The following is a 24,953-nucleotide window of genomic DNA, read 5'->3' as shown; positions in this document are numbered from 1 at the left end:
GCTGTGATGAATCACACCTATTTATGCAAAGAGTGCTCTATATCACCAAATGGCTGAATTTCTTGGAGAGCATAAACAAATATGGAGGTAGGGGCAATCTTGTAGTCATTATAAGATGAGCTTTGATCGCTTTTGCTGCTACTGATCTTGTAAAGGTTTTATTTCCTCCTTTTTACTTGTGTTGTGTATTGCAGATTTGATTTGATTCTACCATGCTCCAGTTGCAATGAAGGGCAGGTGGTGGCGGGGGTGGGGGGGAATAATACACTTGGACTTCCAAAAGCCTTGACAAACTTCCTCACTAAACCAAGCAATCATAAGATGAGACAGCAGATTATCTTATGGCTCAGTAACTGGTTAAACAACCTTAAACAGAGAGTAGGAATAAATGGAAAGTTCCCATGACAGAGAGAAGTAAACAGTGGTATCCCCAAAGATCTGAAACTGAGATTGCTACTATTTAATTTGTTCATAAATGATCCTGAGTCATGGGTGAGCAATGAAGTGGCCTAACTTGTGGATTAAACCAAATGGTTCAGGATGATGACAGCCCAAGAGGACTGCAAAGAGCTCCAGAAGGAACTACCCAAACAGTATAAATAGCAAACAAAATTGCTAGTAAAAATCACATATAAGTGTTAAGTGATGCACGTTGTAGCCAAAAAGATATTCACTTATGGGTTCTGTACTGGCAGTCATTATCCAGAGAAATATCTTAGTCTTGGTGAGCCAATGAACTCAGGGTGAATAAGGCAAACTTAATGCTGGGTATTAAAGAAATTTTAAAATAAATCTGCCAGTATATCACCTTTCTAAAAATCTGTGACCCAGCTACATTTATAATACTGTGTGCACACAATTCTGGTTGCACCAATGCACCATCCCAAAAAAGGAATTGTAGCACTGTGTGTATATATATATGTATTTGTGGAATATACAGAGACAAGCAATCAAAATGACCAAGGAGTAGAAGCTCCTTCCATACAAGTAGAAGCTAAGTATTTGGGTAATTTTAGTGAACAAATGATAAGAAGTGTATGGAAGTATTAATAGTATTGCAAGCCCCAGTTTGGCATGCACAGAGTTATGCCCTTGTACATAGTGCCACACAATCACATGAAGGGGAGGGACTAAACTGGTCTGAATGCAATAGCACAAGTGGTACCACATGAAACCATCGTCATTGCACCTGAACAAATAGAAAGAACTCGTGATGAGCCAACAACATTGTTAATTTGCTTGTTTTTATGTGTGTTCCAATGCTTTGAAACTGCTACTGCTTGTCATCTTTTATTGTTTGAAATTGGGAAGCTGCCTGTATTTGCTTCACCTTTCTATGGACTTAAAGGTAAAGGTAAAGGGACCCCTACCATTAGGTCCAGTTGCGGATGACTCTGGGGTTGCGGCGCTCATCTCGCTTTATTGGCCGAGGGAGCCAGTGTACAACTTCTGGGTCATGTGGCCAGCATGACTAAGCCGCTTCTGGTGAACCAGAGCAGTGCATGGAAACACCTTCCTGCCGTTGTGGTACCTATTTATCTACTTGTACTTTGACATGCTTTCGTACTGCTAGGTTGGCAGGAACAGGGACCGAGCAATGGGTGCTCACTCCGTCGCGGGGATTCGAACTGCTGACCTTCTGATCGGCAAGCCCTAGGCTCTGTGGTTTAACCCACAGTGCCACCTGCGTCTATGGACTTACCAGACTACAAATTACTATACAGAGCCGGGATGGTGCAATAGAAATATGAACACCCTAGAAACCAAAATATTTGACAGGACCTAGCAGTGGCTAACCAGAACATTGCTTGCTGCATAGCTAGGAATATCTATAAGAGGGCACATTACAGTGATAAAAGCCACTTCTTTGACCACAGGAACAATAGTGGGTAGATAGGATGTACGTAGCTGTAGCTTTAGACCAAGTTCTTGACTGCAGTGGTTCCCATGTGAGCACTTTGGAGAGCACATACATACTGACACTGGGGTCACCCTCAGGCAATACTTGCACAAAGAGAAAGCCAGTATGTATGCATGGGAGCTGTGTGAGAGCCCATGTGGCATAGTGGTTACAAATCCAGGATACAAATCCACACTCAGTCATGAAGCTCATAGTCAATGAAGCTCAGTCAACCCTACCTCACAGTATTGTGGTGGTGGTTGATTGAGGAGACGGAGAACCATGTATGCCACATTGAGCTCCTTTGAGGGTTAAATAAAATAAATGTATATACCGACAGTGTTTTGTGCCTTTATGTCAGACACAAATTGCAGTGGCTGTATGCACATAGCACCCATACAGAAGGGGCCATTGCACACAACTGCATGACAAATGACTCCCACACACTCCCAAAACATGGGAGAAATCCTGGCACGGGGCTGCTGCATATATGAACCAAATCTGTAAGATCGGCCTGATCATCATCAGCATGGCGTCTGGAGCCTGCTGCTTCCTTCCCCAGGTAGACCAGGTTACAGCAGCTGCTTGAACTGAATACACAATAGCAAATGCAAGGAAACTATCAAGGTTTCATTCCTTTTCCCCAACCTAAACAGCTGCTGCCATCAATGATGAAGCAGGTGCTGGTGCATGAACACTATTATTGCTAAGAAGAACAGACTATTCAGTGATAACTTGCCTTGGTATAATATGATATCAAAGTAGTTTTAAATTCCCCAAAGTGTTCAGGTGAGAAAGGAGATTAAACTTTTTAAAGTGTTTCTTTAAAAAAAAAAGAGTAAGAAGAAATAGTACAGAAGGGTGTTTTTATTATTAGTATTCACCACAAATTGCACCTTTTTTAAAAAAAAAATAGAAGTAAAGAAAAGAGCAGGATGATAATTGATTTGGGATACACCAAACAATAAAAGACTTATGTATTTAATAAGTAGGCTGTGTAGCTACCGCATGGCGTTTTGCAGATCTGCAGGCTGGCAGCTTGCTCCCAACTCAGTGGACCACAAATGAAAGGAGCGGCAGCCTCCTAATGACAGCTTGAACCTTCGAAGCATCATTATGTGCAACAGCTACCTGCCACGGCCCTCTTTGACTGCAACTCAACAACAGGCAGTAATGTCAATGACAGAGCTTAGGGATCTGTGCCAGGACTCTAGGGAGGTCTTTCTGGCAGTTTGTTATGGCTGCTGTTTGCAATAAGCCTCCGAGAGCTATCCTGTGTATTGTAAGTTGTGCCTAATGTACAAGGCATTTAAATCTTATCCCACCATTGTTTTGCACTAATGGAACATTGTGGGAGTTAACCACTTTCCTTTTGAAAGCCAAAAGGGGAACGAGTGTAGAAAAGCTGAACATACTTCGTTGTATATCTATTTGATTTATTTAATAATAGAGCTGGGAGCAATTTTATAGACGAGGCAGGATAGGCCACTGGCAATGAGTTGGGAAGGGAATAAATGAGTGTTGCTCAGCTATGGAACCAAAGTAAGCATATGGAAATTGAAAAGTATGAAAAGGAATGCTGTGCAGACAGCTTCATAAGTAGCCCATTATGAACCTACTTAAGGGACCCATAAAATGGGTTCATAAGTTCAGAGTCACATAATGCTGCCTTGCACTGAGTCAGACCACTGAACCATCTAGTATGGTGCTGGTTATTCTGCTAGAGGTGCCATTCCAAGGTCTCTGCAAGATTCAGCCCTTTGACCTGAATATTGCTGGAGGTTGAACCTGAGCCCTCCTCTATACAAAGCACGTGTTCTACTGAAAAGCTGTTCCCCCATCCCTATGCTGCCCATCTGCAGTGCCTCCAGTGGTATTTTTGAACTTTTTTGCAGTGGGCAGAGCAGCTGTGCATTGATCCTCACCATTCTTACTTGTGACAAGGCCACAAAAATAAACACTGCCTCCCATATAGCTCTAATGAGATTGGCAGAGGACCAGTTCACGCCCAGGTGTGTGTGAAAAATGCTAGATTCCCATATCTGGGTCCCACATTGCTCCATAATGCTTTGATGAATGACCTCAGGTGCCTCTTTGGTGCAAAACCAATATAAGAAATGAGGGCAAGAAAATAGATACTATCTCCCACATAGCTTTAGCGAGATTGGCAGAGAATCAGTTCACACCCAGTGGGGTGTGAAGAAAGGTGGATTTCCATAACTGGATCCCACATCACTCCACAATGTTTTGATGAATGTCCTCAGGTGGGTGGACCACATGAGAAGCAAGCACATTGGTACTGCTTGTCCCAAGGCTTGAAATGATGTATGTTGAAATGCATGGTTGCCTGAAGTGTGGTTGTGGTTGTATAAGTATACACAGTATAGAGAATCTTCTGGTTAGCTGAATCTTCAGAGGTTGTTTACAGCTATAGTATTATACCTAGAGCTGAAATTCACTTCCACCTGCCTAGACATTCAGCAAGCAGAAGGGGGATGCCCCATTCCAAATTTCATCCCATGATTTTATGAGTTAACAGGGTTGCAAACAGATTTTTTCCCCCCTGGAAGCAATCAACATGGAAAGCAGTACTTAATTTCCACTACATTCCACTGCCAGAAACTACCAGAAGTAGTTTTTGAAATTGTATGAAAGGTGATATAAAATGCAAAAATTATAAGGTAAAGAACCTCATGAAAAAGGAATAACATGCTGTCTGGATGCAGCCTATTTCCCTCACCTCTGCTTTCACATTTCCTCATTTATTCATTCATTTTAATTTTGCATGTGTTTACTGGAAAGCTGGAAGCATAACCTCTATAGCATTTGTGAGTGCATATTTAAAATTTCAAATGAGTTAAGGGAGATGAAGTGGTGGAAGAAAGACTTGGAGGAAGTAGATTCTTGGACAGAGTTCCTTAAAGTGCTGGTGTCCTCCACTTCTGGACCATGCCATCAGGCCACACTAGGGCATCACATTTCAAAAACTGGCAATCCAAATTCAACAATTTTAGCTTCCAAAAGAAAAAGAAGTGAAGATTACCATAGAGAACTAAAAATCAACCCTCCATCTTTACACAACAGATAAAGCAGAGTGATTCTTTCTCTATATGGAGGCATGAGAAGCACTCAGTCATCTCAGTTAAAAAGGTTCAAAAGCAATCAATTGCTCAAAGGGCACATTTTGTTGATGAACAGATTACTAACTGCCCTCTGACTGGTTTCATTGAATAAGGATGGTTAGGTCAGTGTCACAATCAGATTAATACCACAATATCATTGGCATCATTAATTTTTATTGCAAAGCCAAGTATCAACACACATTTCATTGTGTCTATGGTTTTAGAGAAGAGAAAGCAAAGCCATCATAGCCACTGAAAGTGCCTAACAACAGTTCTCCATAAGGTTTCTAGTGTAAAATAGGTAGACAACTCATTAGTTTCTTCTAGATCCTGGGTGGAATTAAGTGTTGTGCTATGGTTGACAATTTTTTTTACATGAGCATTTCAGCTTTCCAGATGGAAAGAGTCCCCCTCTCTTCTCCCCTACATGTTGTTCTGTGGGTTCTCCCAACCCCTGCCTAAAGCCAATTTGGGGGTGTATGAGAAGAGGAGAGAGCCATGAAAGCCCCATTATGCAAGTGGAAGTACTTGTGCAGGGCTCCTGCTGATGGGACTTATTAGATGAACCCCACTGATATATTGACTGCAGTGACTAACATAACACAGGTATTTAAGTCTTAACACAAAAGCTGAGATACACATGCCATTGGTGGGTGTGACCAGAGGAAGCCATGGGAAGAGCGACAGATGTGGCCCTTACTTTTATGCAGTAGCCTATACTCTAGGCATGCCTAAGTCTGACACACATCTCTTCACCTCCCAGCCAGCCAAAAGTTCAATGATGCATGCCAGCCATGCAAAAGTACTCAAGGATGATGGAGCAGGGCCTAATGAAGGATGTAGCCAGGGGAGAGCACCAGGGGCTTCATGAGAACTAGCAAAGACTTCAAGCAGGGGTGCCCAAACTTTTTTTCAAAGAGGGCCAGATTTGATGAAGTGAACATATGTGAGAGCCAACCAAACTTGTTGAGCTTTTTTTTTTAGGATTGAAGTTGTTTAGCTTTTTTTTTCAATTTTACCCCAAAGTTGTTCAGCTTTTTTCTAGGATTGAAGTTGCTGAGATTTTTTTTAGGATTTTACCCCAGGACATATACTGCCACGGGGGCAGGATTAAATTGACTGGTGGGCCAGATTAGGCCCCCAAAATGGACTTTGGACATGCCTGATTCTTCAAGGGTCCCACTGCCCCTAGCAACCCCTGTTGCAAAAATTTTTTTTTTAAAAAAAATGAGATATGTGTAGACAATTAGCCAAATATATATATAACCAAGGGGAGGAGGAAATAAAAGTAAAAGAAGATTGAGTTTTTGAAAAGAGAGATGAAAGATAATAGAGGAGCAATGTCACCTAAGTGTTCCGGTTCAACAGCCAGGCAAATGGCCTGAGCATGGTTTTAGATGTGCCTGAAGCTTGTGCATGGCCCCGATGTTCCCTTTGTACAGTGAAATGAAGCCCTGCCAGTGGGATGCCCATGTTTTCTCACATTGGGACACTGGGATGAGTTATGCATACAGAGGAGAAAGTGACAGTGACTCCAGAAAGGGTATAGTGAGACATATGTCATAGACAGAGGAGGGGGTGGCACAGGCCAGACCATTTGGTTTCCACTGATGAAAGAGAAAGGGCAAATGAGAGCGGAGAATAAAAGGCATGCTTGACATGACCAGTGTAGGACACAGAAGGGTTTATCCTAGCAACAGCTCTGCTCAATGCCTTTCCTTGCACAAAATGCATCAACACCTTCTTGACTTCATTGTCCAGCACAAATCCAGGACTCTACCTCGCAGCAGGAGGCTTTATAGTCCACTCGCCCCCCCGAGCGAGTTTTTTTCCTGCACTCAATATATCACACCACTTCTTTGTTTCTTCAAGTCTCTAATTAGCTCCTCTCTCTATGGTACCTTCTCACAGCAGTTCCCTTGTGTGCTCATTCTCTCACCCAATATTTCTTGGCAGCTCACAATGAACAGGCAGGCTATACCAGGACACGAGTAACTCAGCCTGTTAAGACTCCTCGCTGACTTTCCTCACTACGTTGCATCTAAAAACTGTTCTTTCAGCCTCATTCTCTCCCTTGTGACAGGAGGTTACCTTCCCCCATACTAAAACACTTTCCATTTGTGTGATCTGCTGGCTGCGTTCTGCTTTCGAGCTGGCATTTTTCCTCGCCTCGTCTCTCAAAGTTTCCTGGTTGGCACAGTCTCTATCTACTCTCTCCATTATTTTATCAGCAGCATGCAATGTTACCCAGCCTGCAGCCTTTGGAAACCGGGTTAACAGGCTTGACGGGCTCTCGATGAGACACACGAAGCAGGCAGAGGCTACTCCATAATCATCAGGCTGAGGCTGTATCTTCTGGGAAGATGCTACCTTTTCCAGCTGTGTGCTCACACGCACCCACGCACACAGTTTCATTGCAGATGCTTCAACACAGCAATGGGGAAGTTTTTCTTGGCAGGCCTAGCTCAAGTGGGAAGGGATTCCAGTAGAGCAACCTGGTCTTTAAGAATTGACTGTTCACCATAGTATTAAATACTTGATTGGAGACTGTTAAACTGACAGGCGCCTTGAGCACACACTGAGCCTGGTGGGAATGAAAAACTTTCAGTAGACTTCCCTACTTTTTTTTTTTTTTTTAGTTCGCCTAGGCTTTCAGGACATGTTTTCTTGCCTTGGATCATAAGTTAACAATGATATTCTCAGGCTTATGTGTAGTGTAGTGTAGTTGTTTTAGTTGTAATTATTTTTGTGTCCCCCCCCCGCCCAGCTCCTTCAAGAGGGGGCTGGAACATGAATAAGATGAAGAAGCAGAAAAAAACCCTTCTCATAAGCACTTACAGTGATACCTCGGGTTAAGAACTTAATTCGTTCTGGAGGTCTGTTCTTAACCTGAAACTGTTCTTAACCTGAAGCACCACTTTAGCTAATGGGGCCTCCCGCTGCTGCCGCACTGCCGCCACGCAATTTCTGTTCTCATTCTGAAGCAAAGTTCTTAACCTGAAGTACTATTTCTGGGTTAGCGGAGCCTGTAACCTGAAGCGTCTGTAGCCCGAGGTACCACTATAATCCATTAGACATCAATATTTACAGTGGTACCTCTGGTTACGAACTTAATTTGTTCCGGAGGTCCATTCTTAACCTGAAACTGTTCTTAACCTGTGGTACCACTTTAGCTAATGGGGCCTCCTGCTGCCGCCATGTTGCCACCACACGATTTCTATTCATATCCTGAGGTAAAGTTCTTAACCCGAGGTACTACTTCCGGGTTAGCGGAGTCTGTAACCCGAAGTGTTTGTAACCTGAGGTGTTTGTAACCTGAGGTACCACTGTACCCCCCTCTTTTATGCAAAATTAAGCTAATGTCTCAAATACCTTTGGGCTTCTTTCAAAAAATGGCCCTAATGAACAACTTATTCACTTATCACCTTTATTAACTGATAATTGCAACTATCACTACATTATTTGATTTATCACTAATTACATTTTAAAAAAACACACAGAACACTGTATGTAGCAGAGATCAGAACACCAGTTGTTTTTGTTATAATAAAATATTACCAAATAATAATTAAATTATTGAAGCTATCCTCCCGACAATAGAGCTAAATAAGGGATGGGGACCCTTTGTATCTCTCCCCCCCCCCAATGTTCCAGTTCCCATGAGTTTCAGCCAGCACAGCCAATAGTCAGGGACAATGAGATTTGTAGTCCAGCAACACAGTCATAAGTCCCCCATTCTTTATATCAGAGATGAAGAATGTGTACTCCTCTAGAGTTTGTTAGAATCCAGCTTCCATCAGTCCCTGCAAGCATAACCAATGGTCAGAGACGAAGGGAGTTACAGTCCACCAACATCTGGAGGACCACATGTTCCCCATCCCTGCCTCATTTGGATGCTATCAACTATCCATTTTGTCGATCTAATTGAAAATGGGGATTGCTCAGGTTAAGAGCTGTTACTCAGCTTTAGAGGTGTTCACCTTACACATGCCCCAGATATAAAGCACTTTTGTCAGGTCTCTCATGCTTTAGCGAGACATACAACATATTACACCTAGGAAGGGAAAAATCCACTTTCTTCCCTGCTGATAACAGCTTCTATGTATCAACTGATTTCTCAAATACAATCTTTGATAAGGTCTCCTTACAAAGACAACACCAGCAAACATTTCTGATGTGACAGAAGTGCTATTAAAAAACCTGGATCTCTGTGCTTATGAAAAAGCCACATATCTCTAAGAGCTCCTATGATTAAGGTCATTGGACTGAAAAAAATAAAGAACTTTCTAACAAAGGGCTGAGAGAGGAAGAACACTGGAGAAAGCATCACTCAGTCACACACACACACACACACACACACACCCCAAGCACACACAAAAGGAATTAAAAGACAAATTGTTTCCAGGATAGTTTGAAGATGCCTGGCAGTTGATCAGGTTTGTTTTAATGACCACCACCAATCATTACTTTTAATAGAAGGTCAGCTACTTTATATGCCAAGTATATGAGCTCAGATCATTTTCAGTGTAAGCTGCAATAATCACATTTTCTGCTAATGATTCTGTAGGCACAGTCCTTGCCATTAGTCCTTAAACGGTAAAAGCTTTAGAAATAAATATTTGCTAGGTGTTGCAAACAAGCTTACAAGATTTACTGTGGTATGAACACTTGGCTTACAATTAGCAGCTTGCATACAGTGCTCACAATAACATGGAGCAGATATGTGAAAGTTAATACCTAAATTGCAGTGAGGGAAAGAAGGCCACAACATGCACTAGATGTATTTTTGACAGCCCACTCAGAAGCATGTCGACTCAGAAGCAAATCATCCATGTTATCCTGTAATATGGGTATCCATTTCTTAATCATCCAGGCCCATAATCTTTCTGAAGAATTGAAACAGCAGTTCTGGTCTGCTTAGTTTCCAATGAGTTAACTTCGTACATTTCCTGGCCTTCCACAGGAAATATTGTGACATGTAATAGAGGAGTTGTTGTTGTTGTTGTTGTTGTTGTTGTTGTTGTTGTTGTTGTTTTATACTCAAGGCAGTTCACAATATTTATGCTTTTTTCATTAAACTAAAGATCTGTACAGTATTATTTCTGCCAGCAGCAAGAGAGGAACATGAGAATGGCTTGTATTTACATAAAGCATCAAATGTAGGCCTATAAATATATGCCATGCTCCATTTGGTCCCCTGGGACACTGAATTTCAGCATCTGAATAGTTCTGCCCTTTTAGAGGAAAGGAAAGGAAAGAAGATGATCATGACTTCAGGTTCTCTTTTTGCCACTTAACGAAAAAGGAAATAAAAGGCATCTAGGGTGCAAACTAGAGCCAAAAAAGAGAGTTCTTACCACCGATTTGCTACAGTGTTTACATGGGTTACAAATGATTGTTGCTACCATATGAATCACGCTAGGAATTACTTTATTCAGTGGAGTTCTTACATCTGAATTGACTTTGTAGAGGAAGCAACTAAAGGCAGAAACTTTCAATAGTTGCCCTGCCATTCCGTAGTGAGGAATGCATGATTTTGTCATCTACGAAGCTGAAGTCATCAGCAATGTATGAAGCTGGCATCCACCATTTTTTGTGCCCAACACCATTTTGTCTGATGCCTGACTTCATTTCTCCTAGTGCTGCTCCTTCTCAAAACAAGGATAAGCCACACTGGGTTGCATATTACATCAGTACACCGGTAATGTCTAATAACAGTTGGATGGTGTCCATGACTGTTCTGTGAAGTGCTGTAGATACTTAGATATTCTTTTTAAGTCCTGTACTTTCAATGCCACTGTAATAAGCAAACCACAGAATATTCAACAGCTGTAGCAGATTTACTGCTATCTTAATCCTCACATGCACATTTTACTGCAAAGTCTACAGGATATATCTATGAATTTGTGAAGACAAATAGTGGCACTTAAAAAATATATATACAAGATTACCCTTGCATTTTCCATCAGTTGTCTAGCATTTCATTAGTAGCTCCCCTTCATCTTGCAACTTTAATTAGCAGTTCCAGTCTGGGATTTACCTGTGACTGTCATGGGTGGAAAGTGCTCGCTAATGAATTATTCCAGTAAATTAAGAGACTGAGGGAGTTATCTACCTGTCTAAGACTAATCCACACTTTTATTAGCGAATACGTTTACTTGTGACAACTATATAGCAGGCCACTGGACATGCTTGGATCTAAATTCATATCAAACTCTGAGTTTTGGTTCTATGAGATGACATTAACATTGACAGGTTAGTAAATTAGGCCCTTAACAGCATAGCGCTATCTTTGTTTAACTGAGATAATTATGGCAATGGATTTCAGTTTATATTCCACCTAATATACAGAATGCTGCCTGTCATTAACCCCACAAACCAATTACTAAACATTTTGTCCAAGGATGGAACTGAAGTTCAGGAAAGCACCAAGAATGGCAGTCCTGTGATCTCATTGTCTAGTTATGTGGCAAGCTACAAGCTACTCATCAAACCCTTTCTCTCATGCAACCCTTCCACATGCTCACCAGAAAAGCAGTCTTTCCTTCAAAGATAAACTGCAGCTCTTTGAAAACCCCAACAGTTCTGCATCTAGCTAGTGACAAAATAATTGGGAGGAGCATTGTGTTTGCTTTGTGCTCACAGCTAAACCTCTTATCCATGTTTGCTCATCCTTAATTGAACACACTATGTTGGTGCTTTAAAATACATATTTCAAGAGTCAGCCCTAAGCTTTGTACGGTCGCCATTAAGGAAGGAATTCTATGTAGAACTGTAGGGAACCTTTCAGCGGCATTATGAGCTCCCTGGGGCTAGAAAGACAAATTCTACCTAACCTAATGCCACTTGAACTGCAGAACTGTCATCTTCTGCTACGTAATACACATAGTACCCCAAGAGTGTTTTCTAGTGATTTCCCTATAAATCTTAATAAGTCCAAGACCAATCTCTTATAAGAATGAATATTTTAAGGCATTTCCCCCCATTTGTTCAGCCAGGGGAAAGCTGTTATGTAAATCAGCAGAACGCTTAAACCACAGAAGGGATATTTGGTGAAATGCATCTTGAGGGATCACATCAAAACAGAAACACTTGCTCTTATTAGGAAAGCTTCTATTAATGAAAAGAGAAAAGGACCTACTATCTGGTCAGATGCACTAGCATGAGAATAAGTCAGCTTTGTAGTAACTGTGACACCAACCAGCACGTAAAGTTCATGCAAATACCACACATTTGCAGAAGGATATTGTAAAAATGCATGAATGCAGAATTTTGATTATAAAATGTGGAGCTTAGAATAAGTATGGGAGGTAAAGTATCATTTTGAAATGGGATGTGTTGCAGCTATGAATTCGAGGCATGAGTGGATAAAAATTATCAGCTCAAATCAGAGATATTTTAATCACCTTGCTTGCAGTGTGACAGCTTGGTTAAGGTCTAGACTCCCAAAGGACAAGGAATGTCCTCTGAAGGATATTGATTTGCTCCACTGCACCTTCTTTTACTATTATTACCAATGCAGTTCTTCCAATTAATCAGCTCGACTTAACAGCGGCAGTACACTACAGCCTTTACATGCATTATGCAGATAAGTGACAAAGTCAAGGCTTCCTGCACAATTACCCTAATTATAAACCTTTCTTTGGTCAAGGATTGCAAACAAGCATGCAGTGAGTGCTTTATATATTTGCTGTGAACCATGTTGTTTGTGCTCTTGAAACGGATCCAAGAGCAGCATTTCCCTCTCTGTGAAAGAACTGGGGGGGGGGGGAGATGCATCTCTATAAAATGGCTGTTAGCAGCAATGGCCACATTTTCTCACAGCGTACATGAAGTACCAGTGTGCCAGAAAATTCTCCCACATTTTTCCTCAACTCATTATCCATCAGTTAATGAGGAAAGGAATTGCATTCAAAAATCATCAAAGGGGAGAGGGGGGGGGGAAATCAGCTAAATTCTCACGGGTGGGTTTTTGGCCTGCTTACCTTGCTTTTGTAGTGGCCAAGGGATGTCTGTGAGTGCCCCTTCTTTCATTCTACAAATCATCCGCAGCCTTCCCTGCTGCCACACTTCAATCAAAACCCATCAGGAAGTAACTCCTCCCATGAGGCTTTCTTGGATCAGGAAGTTGAGGAAGCCAGGGAGGCTACAGGGACTGGAGAAACGTTTAAAGGAATACCACCCTTTGACACCTTGCGACAATAAGGTAAGATCAAAAGCCCGTACCCACCAAACTGAGAAACTAGAGGACAGTGATTGAAAAAGCACTGATATGAAGTTATCAAAACTCATCTGGGATTAGCCAGACTGCAAATATGGCCAGGACACATTATCATACTGAAATAATGAAGAATGCAAAAAAAAAAAAAAAATCTACTTCTACTATCAAATGGTAGAAGGAAAATAACAAAGAGAGCTAGAATCTGAAAGCCTAACATCGTGGCAGACTTCCCATTCATTCCCCTGAATGCACATCAAAACTGAATCTTAATTCTTGCAAAGCTGAACAATGAATGTGGCAGGTACAGATAAATACTCCAATCCAGCCATTGCTTCTCACATGCAGAAATGTGTTTTCACATGTGTGTTGAGAAGGTGGCTCACTGGATGAGGGTGGCTTCCTGGCAGGTGTGCTGCTGCTGCTGCTGCTTACCAGGAGATTGAATGGGAGAAGTGAGGCAGCAGGGAGGTCAATGTGATGCAGCCACACCAGTAGGAGCAGCATATTGGCTCTGCTGGTGTGCCCACACTGCAACAGCCTTCCTGCCAACTTGTCCCTCCCATTCTATGTGATTATGATTGCATGGAGGATAATGTCCGAATTGGGTTGGAGTAACAAGGGAAATAAAGGGGTAAGAGCTTGCACATGCCTAACTTTATGTAAATTAATAATCCAATCCAGAATCAATCTTTTACAGTCATTGCTACAAAGATGCTTTTGCTTGTGGAAGATTCAAGTGAGGATACCTATAGTCCAACATCTTTTCAAGAAAAGTTAATTTTGTTACTATTATTTACAGTACACAACAATGGCGTTCTGAAACATTTTAGACACGTTATTTTATATAAACAAATACTATTTTATTTGTAGTTTGATGCAAAAGTCATTTAGAAAGGGAGGAACTGTGTTCACTCAGCATATTGCACCACGCAGGAAGCAGGGTTAGTGACCTCTGCATAAGAGAAAGCTGTCATGCTGTTCAAACACAGATGGGAGCTATATTCAGCTAAACATCTAACAATGGCTTTGTTCATTATTCTGCAAACACCCCATAAGTGTTTCTTACCAGGTAGATCAAAATGCTTACATTACTAACCAGTCAAACTGAAGTGTTGTAACATTTTATGAGAATCAGCATGACAGAAAATAGAGCAGGACCCCTTGAATAGTACAGTGGTACCCCGGGTTACGTACTTAATTTGTTCCAGGTTACAGTACATAACCCGAAAAGGATGTAACCCGAACAATTCGTTCTGCAGATGCACAGACCGAAAAAACCTGGAAAAAAACTGCGAGAAATGCTCTGCGCATTCACAAATCGCGTGCACATCGGATTGTGCTTCCGGGTTAGCGGAGTTCATAACCCGAAAGGTACGCAACCCGAAGCGTACATAACCCGTGGTACCACTGTATAAGGAAGCTTCCATTCACCAAATCAAACAGAGCAGGAGCTGTAAGACTTCAGCACATATATCATAGCTAAAGATGGTTGGCGCAGTGGTTGGAATCTTGTACCAATTATGAGAATAATTTATATAATTGGATAAGAGAGAGCAAACATCCTTGGCAAATGGCCTTCTAGGATTCAATGCCTGCTAAATGAAAGTGACAGATCAGGCAATGTAGATCACGAGTGGAGAACCACAGGCCCAGAGAGGCCAAAAGGATTCCCCAACAAGCCTCTGTATATGGCCCCTAGGACTCTCCCCAGGCCATGCTATGTCCCTCACCAGCCCAGCCCTGCTGCATCTCTTCCCTTTAGTGTTTTTGCCTTGCTGAGATCTGCCCTTGAACTATGATAATGTCCCTTATCATGTGTTTGCTAGTGTCTTTAAAACAAACAAACAAATCCTAACTTAGCCCACTGCCCCCACTGTTTCTAGTCAAGGATTTCCCAAACTTGGGCCTCCAGCTGTTTTTGGACTACAACTCTCATCATCCCTAGCTAGCAGGACCAGTGATTAGGGATCATGGGAACTGTAGTCCAAAAACAGCTGGATATCCAAGTTTGGGAAACCCTGTTCCAGATCCATCAGGAGAGGCATCATTATCTACCACCAACTTAAGGCTATTTCCCTCTCACAAAAGCTATGCAAGTAAGTTCAAAAATCCCCCTCCATTTCCCAGGGACCAAATCCCCCATGTGCTATAGCAATGATTAGATTTTATATCTAGTGCTTCAAAGACTTACTACTACATAATAACCTGAAACTGGGCTGTGTGGTGGCACCCAAACAGCTATTGCTTCTGGAAGTAACTTACCATGAGACCAAAATGTAAAGAACACCAAATGTGTTACAAATTAAAGGATGCTTCCAACCTTGCCACGTAAGAGACTTATTTCAGCTAGTGCTCAAAGGGTCACCACAGCACCTCTCTGAATAAGGCTTGGATGGTCAACTGCCTGCCAGACCCAAGACCAGTGGGAAGGGAAAAGTGGGAAGGGAGATGAAGTGGGAAGGGAAAAGAAAACTGGGGGAGAAAATTATTTGGTCTGCTTTTTACAATGGGCCAACTGCTGCTGCTGCTGCTGCTGTGAGTGTCTGGGAAGACCGCTCCCTCCTCCGGCCAACTCCATCGGGCCTAGGAGGCAGGCCTACACTCAACCGCCACAGCTTAAGAGGCTCCAGAGAAGCCTCCGGAACACCAACTCCATCAGGCCTAGGAGGTGGGCCTACACTCACCAACACAGCTTAAGAGGTGCCGAGAAGGGCAGCCTCGGCTCTTGCTCTGTAAATTACTATTGTTTGTATAATGTATTTTACATTGTAATGTAGCCAAAGCAAATTCCAAGTGTATTGAAATAATATTGAAATAAATTATTATTCTATTCTATTCTTGATCTGCCTTTCTTGAGCATGCTTGTGGACCAGAATGCAACTCAAAGTCAGATTTCAAGGTTTCCAGTATTTTGTGTGCACAATAAGTCCACACAAAAAGACATACTCCTCCCCCCCCCAAAATGGGTACCAAATGCATATTTTACTAGTGAATGTATTGAAATGTAAAAAATAATAATGCATGATTTATTTAAAACTGCAGAAAAGTGTATATAAAATGCATATAATGGTGCATATAATGGGATGGAACAGAATGAAATGTCATTAAACAGGACAAATGTCATGGAATAGACCTCTGATTGAGTGACAGTGATATGGAATTGACTGCATATCCCAACCCTAGCTGTGATTCAGTGGTGGACGCCTGCTTTATATACAGAATGCTCCAGGATCCACCCTGTACAGACGCAGCTGGGAAAAGATTCCTGACAAATGCTAGAGAGCCAGTATCGGTCATTATGTGGACAATACTGAGCTAGGCAGATCATTGGTATGACTCAGCAAAAGCAGTTTCCTATACTCTTTAAGTTTCATCACTGGCAATTTTTGCTTTCATTGGCCAGCTGTCAATGGATCATGTGGGATCTTCTGACAAGGAGCAGGACTCACTGTCAAACTGACATCACTTATATTTGAAGATATAAGGAGACCCTTTCACTTTCATTCACCATAGGTTGCCTACACTTAAGATTCAGGGCAAAGTTGGAAAGCCAACTTTTCATTCTCAAGGAAGCATGGTGATAGGGTGGAAATTGTTCTGTTTTTCACAAATTATAAACCAAGGAGACTATTTTATTTATTTATCATGAGTCCATTATAGCCCCAAACATGTGAAAATTATTTTGTGAAGTATTCTTTTCCACAGAAGAAAAAAAATACTGGTACAAGTTATGGCACACTAGATTCCATCAGTAAATCATTTACACATCTTTAGTAAGATGAACTGGGAGACTGTCACACACAATTAGTGATAGGCATGTGTATTCAAATGCCTCTGTTAGATGGACAAAATCTGAATCATAATAATGCAGCAGGAAAGGAGGAAAAGAATATTTGAGCTGCAACGTGCATCAGCATAGGTGATAGGTAAATATCAAGTTATGTTAAATCTGACTTGATGGACTGATAAAATAAGCCAGCACTTTCAGTAAAGAGAACGTCACAATAATTACCCAAGCCTTCCCTTCTTTGTGACATTCAGTAGCACATGCTAACTTTCTTAAATATAAGGAAAATTATATTCAAATACCAATATTCCTTTATAATCGCTGTAGAGGAGCACTCAAATTATAATAATGCCATCATGACGCATCTCAGAAGGGGGAAAACTGCTTCATAATGATAAATGGCATGACCTTCAGATCCTAGTTGCCGAGAAAGGGCCTGCTTGCAGCCACTCATACATTTATTCAGTATCCCTAAATGATATTATCCAATTGATTGGGCCTTTCTGGATGCTGATCTCTGCCTTCCACTTATGCACAGCCATGAGAAATATTTACTGGCATATCCAAAGTATTTTCATCAACAATTGTGGATTTTTTGTGTGTGTATATGTCATGTCAATTTATGCCATTACCAGAATTCGGGAGCAGAAATTGTTTTTGCTTTTAAAAATGATTGTATTCTAAAACAGGTTTAAAGCTAATTCCCATGAACCATTTGATTAATTGTAGGTACCCATGGTGAAGTAGACATGTTCCCACATATGACAAGCCATCTATTTGCATCAGTGAAACCCTTCTAGAAGTATTGCTAAGGTTCTAATCTTCATATGCTCATTGGTGGACCCTCATTGCAGCACCACTACAGCATTGCTACCACAGAAGAACTTACGTCTGAGTATATTGTAAGCCTAGGAATTTGTTTTTGGTGCCAAAACTGAACTGAGTTCACAGTCATTTCACGCAGAAGGCTAGCTTTCTTCATTTCAACAGCCTAATTCATGTGGTGGGGAGTGGAAGCTATGTTGTGGCAATCATTTAACAGCTGGAAGTCAGAAATCTTTAAGGATCTACCACAGCAGAGATAGCCTGGCCTCTGTAATTTGTGGCACCTTGCACTTCCGCCTCTCCATCCCAGTATGCATCAGTGACTTGGCCAGAGGGAGGTGAGATAAGTGTTGCAGCCATGCCACCCCAACCGCTGCTGCAGTGAAGTGAGCTGAGCTCAGTTTCCTCCTAAATTGAGAATGTAAGAAGCAGTAAGCCTGAGAACAGATCCAATCAGCTGCCCTTCACCTTTTCTCAGTGTTCCATGCAAGCTGTGTGCACTTAGACAAAACAAAGTAAAATCCAGTGCTGTATATATACATATTATTTATCCATGAATAAGACATGGACACAATTTTAAGAGACTCAAAAAAAAAACCTGTTCCACATAAGCGGGGAGGGGGATGGTTCCATGATGTCACCAATCACACCCAAGCATAAGTGTGCACAGTTGGTTTATGCTACAAACACAGAGAACCCAAAGACAGAGGTTGGTGCATTTGAACAGAATATGTTGAGTGTGCTTCTATATACTAGTGGTGCTACTCAAATTGTGTACACCCTCAGTCCAACAGAAACAGGAAAAACATTCACCATGATTGCAGTCCTCTGCACATTTTCCTGGGAGTAAGACCCATTGAACTCAATATGACCTTCATTAGGGAAGATATGTGTAGCATTGTGCTGTTGATTTGACAAAAAGTTCACTTGCAGAGGGCTGGGCTAAAATACTAAAATCAGTGACATATAAAATTCTCCGGTGCCAAAAGATTTCTTTGGCATTCTTTTCCCCATTGTGTAGTCCCCAACATTTCCCTTAATATTTAATCTATCTCACAAGTCTCCTTATTATGTTTTTACTTGTCTCTGCTGTCCTTGCACAAAATCTTAAGTATTATGTTTAACACTGCCAAGCATTATGGCCTAGTTTCATGTGCTTGCACCAGGATTTTCAGATAAAACCATCTGCAGATCACCCCCCCCCCCACCCACACACTTCTGTATTGCATAGTCATTTAGAAATAGTTTGATATGTCAGTTTGCTTTCACCATTCAAAACTTCCCCCCCCCCCTTTGTTGCATTGGGCAACTGCAAAAGCCTTTCAGCAGCTCCATACAACTGAAAATATCCAGGAACGATTTTGAAAATAGGTGTCATATCCACACAGCCTACAAACCATTTTGAGAAAATGCCTAGTGCAAATCACAAAGCAAATTGGTTACAGTAATGGACAGAAACAAGGCAGTAGCAGAATGAAGGGAAAGTGGTGGATTTATTCATAAAAATATATAGATGTAGCAGCAACTTTTCCCCATATGTGGTACACAGGTAAAACTGCACAACATAAAAGCAAAACACTGGAAATGGAGCAAGTCCACAGGACCTAGTGCTCAAGTGTATGTTGTTTAATTTTTTTTTACAAAAATAAAATGGTCTGAAATTTTGTGATAAAACTAAATTTCAAATAGGATTAACTTAATAAAGTCACGTGTGCTCTATCTTATAGGCAGGCAGGTTCAAATTTGCCCGACCTTTTTCCTTTTGAGATGTCCACACATTTTTTTATGCGCCTAGCTGTTGTTCAAAGCCACAAACAAAAAAATCTGTTCCTAAATAATGAAAGCACTTTCCTAAGCCTTGTTCACACATAACTATGTGTTCATTAAACCGTGGCTTAGTGTTATGAATAGAAGCAGCCCAACAGGTAAACTTATTTGGTTGCTGTCAACATACCATGATCTGAAGCTGTGGTTTATTGTTGGCTAATGAACCGTGGTTTGTTTCAACTCTGTTTGGCCTTGCATGGGATCCTAGCACACTTCCTTAACCAGGAATTGTTTGACCACCCCACCCACTCACCAAACTCCTAAGACCAGCTGGAAACAAAGCAAAGAGAAACAAGTCACTGGTTTTTTGGTCATCTGTAGGGCAACTTGTGGGGAATTTGTGGTTGTTATGTAAACTGCGACTTACAGTTATGTGTGAATCAGGCCTTGGTGCAGTGCAGTAAAGAGTGCTAGAGTTTGATTGTAGAGGCATCAAGCTCATTCGTAATTGCTGGAGTATTGTGCCTTAGAACTAAGCATAGGAAGACACTCCATACCTTTGAAGGAGATTAAGCTAGTGCCCAAAAAGCAAGTGATTAACCTCATAATAGCATATCCCCACAGTATTCCTTTGCATGGATTTTGATTGTATAGACTGTTTCAGCTGACAATAAATAAATGCTAAAATTTCTCCTAAAAAATAACAAAGTGGTGGGGTTTTTTTTGGGGGGGGGGGAGAAAGTGGTGACTGGAATTTGAAGTCCAGCAGTTTGGAAATTCCCAAGCTATTAGAGTCACATTCTACTCGGGATGGCTTGGTACCAGCTCGCTATCAGCCATCCCCACAGCTGGCTTCTCTCAATCCTTTCCTCCTGAAATTGCTAAAGCAAGAGGGAAATCAGTAGCCAAGAAGGCTAAAAGAAGAAGACCTGAGTGCCCATGATTCCTGCCTGTCATTAATGCTTCTGAGTATGCTTGAGGCATTTTATTGCTGAGTGTAACTCTTGTGAACAGGTAAATAGCAACTACAGTTTTGGGAATTCTTACAAGCACTGGACCTTCTAAGTATGCTCAGGAGCCTTGAATGCAGTTGGAGACCCAAGGTTATGATGGATGGACTTTTGGATGGTTTCCCTTCTCCTTATCAATTGTAATTTGGGAACATGTGGAAAAAACATAGGGAAAAGTGGAACAAACAAACAAAAAACCAATAGGGGAGATCCTAACAGTTCACACTTTCTGAATTGCAGGGGATTGGTCTAGATGACCCTTGGGTAGCTTTCAGCTCTACAATTCTATGATTCGTTTTAGAAGCACTGTGTGAAATCCCAACAAAATATTTTCTCCAAGAAACCTCAAGTCAATTATGAAGCAAGGAGAAATATTTCTATCACTGAATTTTACCTGTTGGTGGCCCAGCTATGCCCAGTCTAAAATCTATGTAGAGCTCCAATCTGCACAGCGATTTTGAGCATCAGACTGACAGAATGTTTTCATATATTTAGTGTGCAAATTGTTCATTTGAAAGAATCAAACAGCCCACATTCTCTTAAATATTCAGCCACTGAAGCAAACTGATGCTGGTGGTGTTTACAAAAGCCATTACAGAGCAGTCTGATAATACATTTGCAAAGTACAGTATCTTGATGAATAATTCAAAGTAGTTCAATTTAATATACACTGATGAGAGAAGATGTCTTAAATTATTGTACCACTTCCTGTTATTGTGTGTAAGAAAGAGGACGAAGAGTCTAAACAACAACGAAGATTGCAAAACATACATGGATTTATTATTTAACTAATATGGCCAATCCGTAACTTTATTGGAGAATAACCAGACAAAACAAAATACTTTGAGTCAAATAACGCCATATCTTTATTGCTTACAGATGTAAGAAGGTTAGCATAGGCATTGGGTATAACCATTAACATCTAGCGTGCCTGCTGAAAGTATTTATTTTGGGGTCAACCCTGAAGTGAGGAGGTCCTATGACTTACACCAAATAGGATTGTCCCCATGGGATTGCTGCCTTGAGGAATACTATGGCCCTAGCCCCCGCCTGGGCATCTGGACAGAAGCAACTCCTCTGGGATCCCTTTAGCGGGAAACCCCATACCTTTGGAAGGACAGGCAAAGGCTACAACCTCCCGTCCAACCAAGACTAAGACTTACCCAATGCCTAAACTGCCAGAAGTTGTGATGATTGCTTTGAGGTAGCCAAAACCACCAGACGTGGGATGGAAAGAATTCTGCCCAGCCCCAAATAAGGCAACTAACATTGTCCACAGCAAGGTCAAACACAGTACACTATTGACAAAAACATTGGGAGGGGTGGGCAGGAGATCCAACAAGGAACTGCATGGGGGGAATAGGCAGGCTGCTTTTTGTACCTGAGGAGTGGACCCAAGTGAAACCTACCAGCTTGGTTGAACCACCCCCTGGGAACAGCCCACCCCTCAGACTGCCTGCCATTGGCCTATTGAGCAGCCACGCTTGAATCCGAATTCCCAACTGGCATGGAGGACGATTTAACTCCATGCCGGCCAGGAAACCCCCGCAAGCAGCTGTCTAATGTTGGATCGCACCGGGCGAGCCAGTACTGGCCTGCAACGCTGCCACACTTTTAAGCGTGATAAGCGGACATGTAAGAAATTTGAAGAAACACAATTAAAGCAATACATTTCCAGTTTAAAAAAGAAAACTTAAAATAAAATAAGGGTTCTTCTTCAGGGAATTCTAACTGCTACCACAGAACATCACTCAGTGAACTCAACCACAACACCAAAACTCTATGCATCTAGAAGGGTAGGAAGAGGCAGTGCTGCACTCATCGGGGCAGGGATGGGCTGCGGGAGCTCCAAGGGTTCTCCAAGGTAGAGGATTCACAAATGCACACATGCCTGGGAGACTGCCACTGCCAACCTAGAGGTCTCCCAACCTTACTGCTTCTGTCTCACCCTTTCCCAGCGTCGTGTAGTGGTTAAGAGCGGTGGGCTCATAACCACATGACAGAGGGCTCTGAGGTGCACTTGGTGTGTACAAAGCACAGGAACTCACTGTTGCCTTGAGTGCATCATTCCAAGCACACTCAGTGTTATCCTGCTACTGTATACATTTCAAGGAAAGATCTAGAGCATGGGCAAGCTATCATCCAGGGAAGCTTGTCTGCTATTACTGATCTTCTCACTGAGGAGTCTCTGATAAGTTTCCAAGAAATCCCAGGGTTCCTGAAACACAGTTTGAAAATCAGTGATCTAAGGTCACCCACTACCACCTCTGATACTTTCTGGATAAAATCCCCAGGTATATTTAGGATGTTACCTGCAAAACTGCAGTTGCTATTGATCTTGTTTGGAAGATAGGAATAAATTCACTCCATCTGAGAGCTGTAATGCTAATGACATATTAAATAACAGTCAAGAAATCTTATGATTAGATGTACACATGTAAGCTCTTTATATAATAACTGAACAAAGGTCCGTGCTAAATGCTGTGCAGATATCAGGTTTCTAATACCATCATTTGAATAAAACCCATAATAGATGGGTAATTTTCAGAATTATAAGTATGTTGTTTCCACAGCTTGGCAAATGTTTCCTCGAGCATTAATAGCTTGGCCATGGTAACAATTAACACTGAACTAAGATATGCAGAGAGATGAACTCTTGACCTACTGAGATAGTAGAACTAGAGGGTTATTTCAATTATCTACAATTTAAAATGTCATTTATCCAGTAATGTTAATTATTTACACTGTTCCTAAAATCTTATCAGTATGTGCCATGGATTTCTTGTTCCCTTGAAATATTTAAACACCCACTCCACTCAGCAAGATCCATTACGTGCTGTTTATCATGGAAATTGCTGTTTAAATATCCCCTTAAAAAAATACACACATACAAGATTAATTTTATATCTGTCATTCGCTTTGAGAGGAAAAGGAGAAAGAGAAGAGAAACAAATTGTTTACAAAGAAATGATAGAATTTCAGTAAACTTCAGTGGTTTTTTCCCCTTCTTCTTCAGAAAGAGAACAAGGGAGAAGTTCATGATATGTTCCGGCACCTCTTTTTCCAGAAAAATAGCACTGTGGGACGTATGGGGTTTTTTTGCAGCGTAGGTTGGAGATTTCATCCATGCAGAGATCTAGGAACATCAAAGAACTTGAGTGCATTTCCACATAGATCACATTGCACAATAAAGGTCAAGAACCAAGGTTGGTATTCTCTCTCAAGCAAAGTTTTGAGAAAGGACTGCGGATTACATATTTTGTTTTTGAAGGCAATCTATGCAGAAAGACTCAAAAGAAAATTGATCACTAGCTTTTGCCTGCAAGACAAGTTCAAATGTTATAAGCCTATAAAATGATTCTGAATACACACAAAAATAAATTAATATGCATACTAGGACCATTAGTATTATCTATGTAAAATATAATGGTATCTATACTTGGAGTGTCTGTAGGGCAGGATCCAGGACCTTCTTGGCTCCCACAGATGGGAGGAGGGCAGAGCGATTTTTGCCAATTCCCCCTTGCACTCACTGGAAATCTTCTCTACAGGCTTGAAATAACTTCATAAACAGCACAGTGCAAGGGTTTAGAGGCAAAATGAGCAAAAAAAAATATTGCTCCATTCTGATCACTAAAGCTTAAGCTGAATCACAGTCTTTTCCATAAACAAAAGCACTCCATCTGTGAATGAAAGGGTTTTGGTCAATCCATATCTACACTTTTACATATTCTGTGGGCAACTTACAGCTAACTTTACCACACCACATCCTTAAAGTTCACATGGTTCGAAAGAAATTGTTTGTCAAAGACTGGATACTAAATGTAAATGTGCACTGCAACTTCATGGGGGATTTTTTTTTGGGGGGGGGGGGTGGAGGGGCTGATGGAGAGCCAGCTTGAAGCTGAGAATTGTAGAAGCATATTTTCTTCCATCACTTCTCAAATCTAAATTTCCATTCTCTTTTCATTTTATAGAATGGCAACAGAGCTCAAGTACATGTTGTTGAGTATATCTAGTTCATCCCAAGCAGAACACGGCTGCAGCTGAACATGCAAGATAGGAATAATGAAACTGACATAAGACAACTTGGGAACTGTACTGACTGGAAGTCTGCCTACATCTCCTTTGTTTCTAAATCCATATGAAACCCTTATTATACTTTTGCAGACTTTTTGCTAGAAAAATATGATGGCTCTTTTAAATAGATTTTTTTTAAAAAAAACCAAACAAACAGTAAGTGGTCACAGTTATTAGGAATGTATAGGACACTTGCATTTATTCATGTGGAGTTTCCTATTGTTCTACCCTTTGGACTTGA

The 24,953-nt window shown here is 41.3% G+C and overlaps 1 protein-coding gene across 2 annotated transcripts in view; it reads right to left on the bottom strand.

Annotated features, from left to right (window-relative positions):
* The window catches only part of NEGR1 (neuronal growth regulator 1), a 434,548-nt gene that overhangs the window by 389,012 nt on the left and 20,583 nt on the right, over positions 1-24,953 (bottom strand). The gene's annotated exons all lie outside the window — the stretch shown is intronic.

The sequence above is a fragment of the Lacerta agilis genome, chromosome 6, assembly GCF_009819535.1.
Source record: "Lacerta agilis isolate rLacAgi1 chromosome 6, rLacAgi1.pri, whole genome shotgun sequence".
Taxonomy (NCBI): Eukaryota; Metazoa; Chordata; class Lepidosauria; order Squamata; family Lacertidae; genus Lacerta; species Lacerta agilis.
This window is presented reverse-complemented; position numbering and strand designations above follow the sequence as displayed.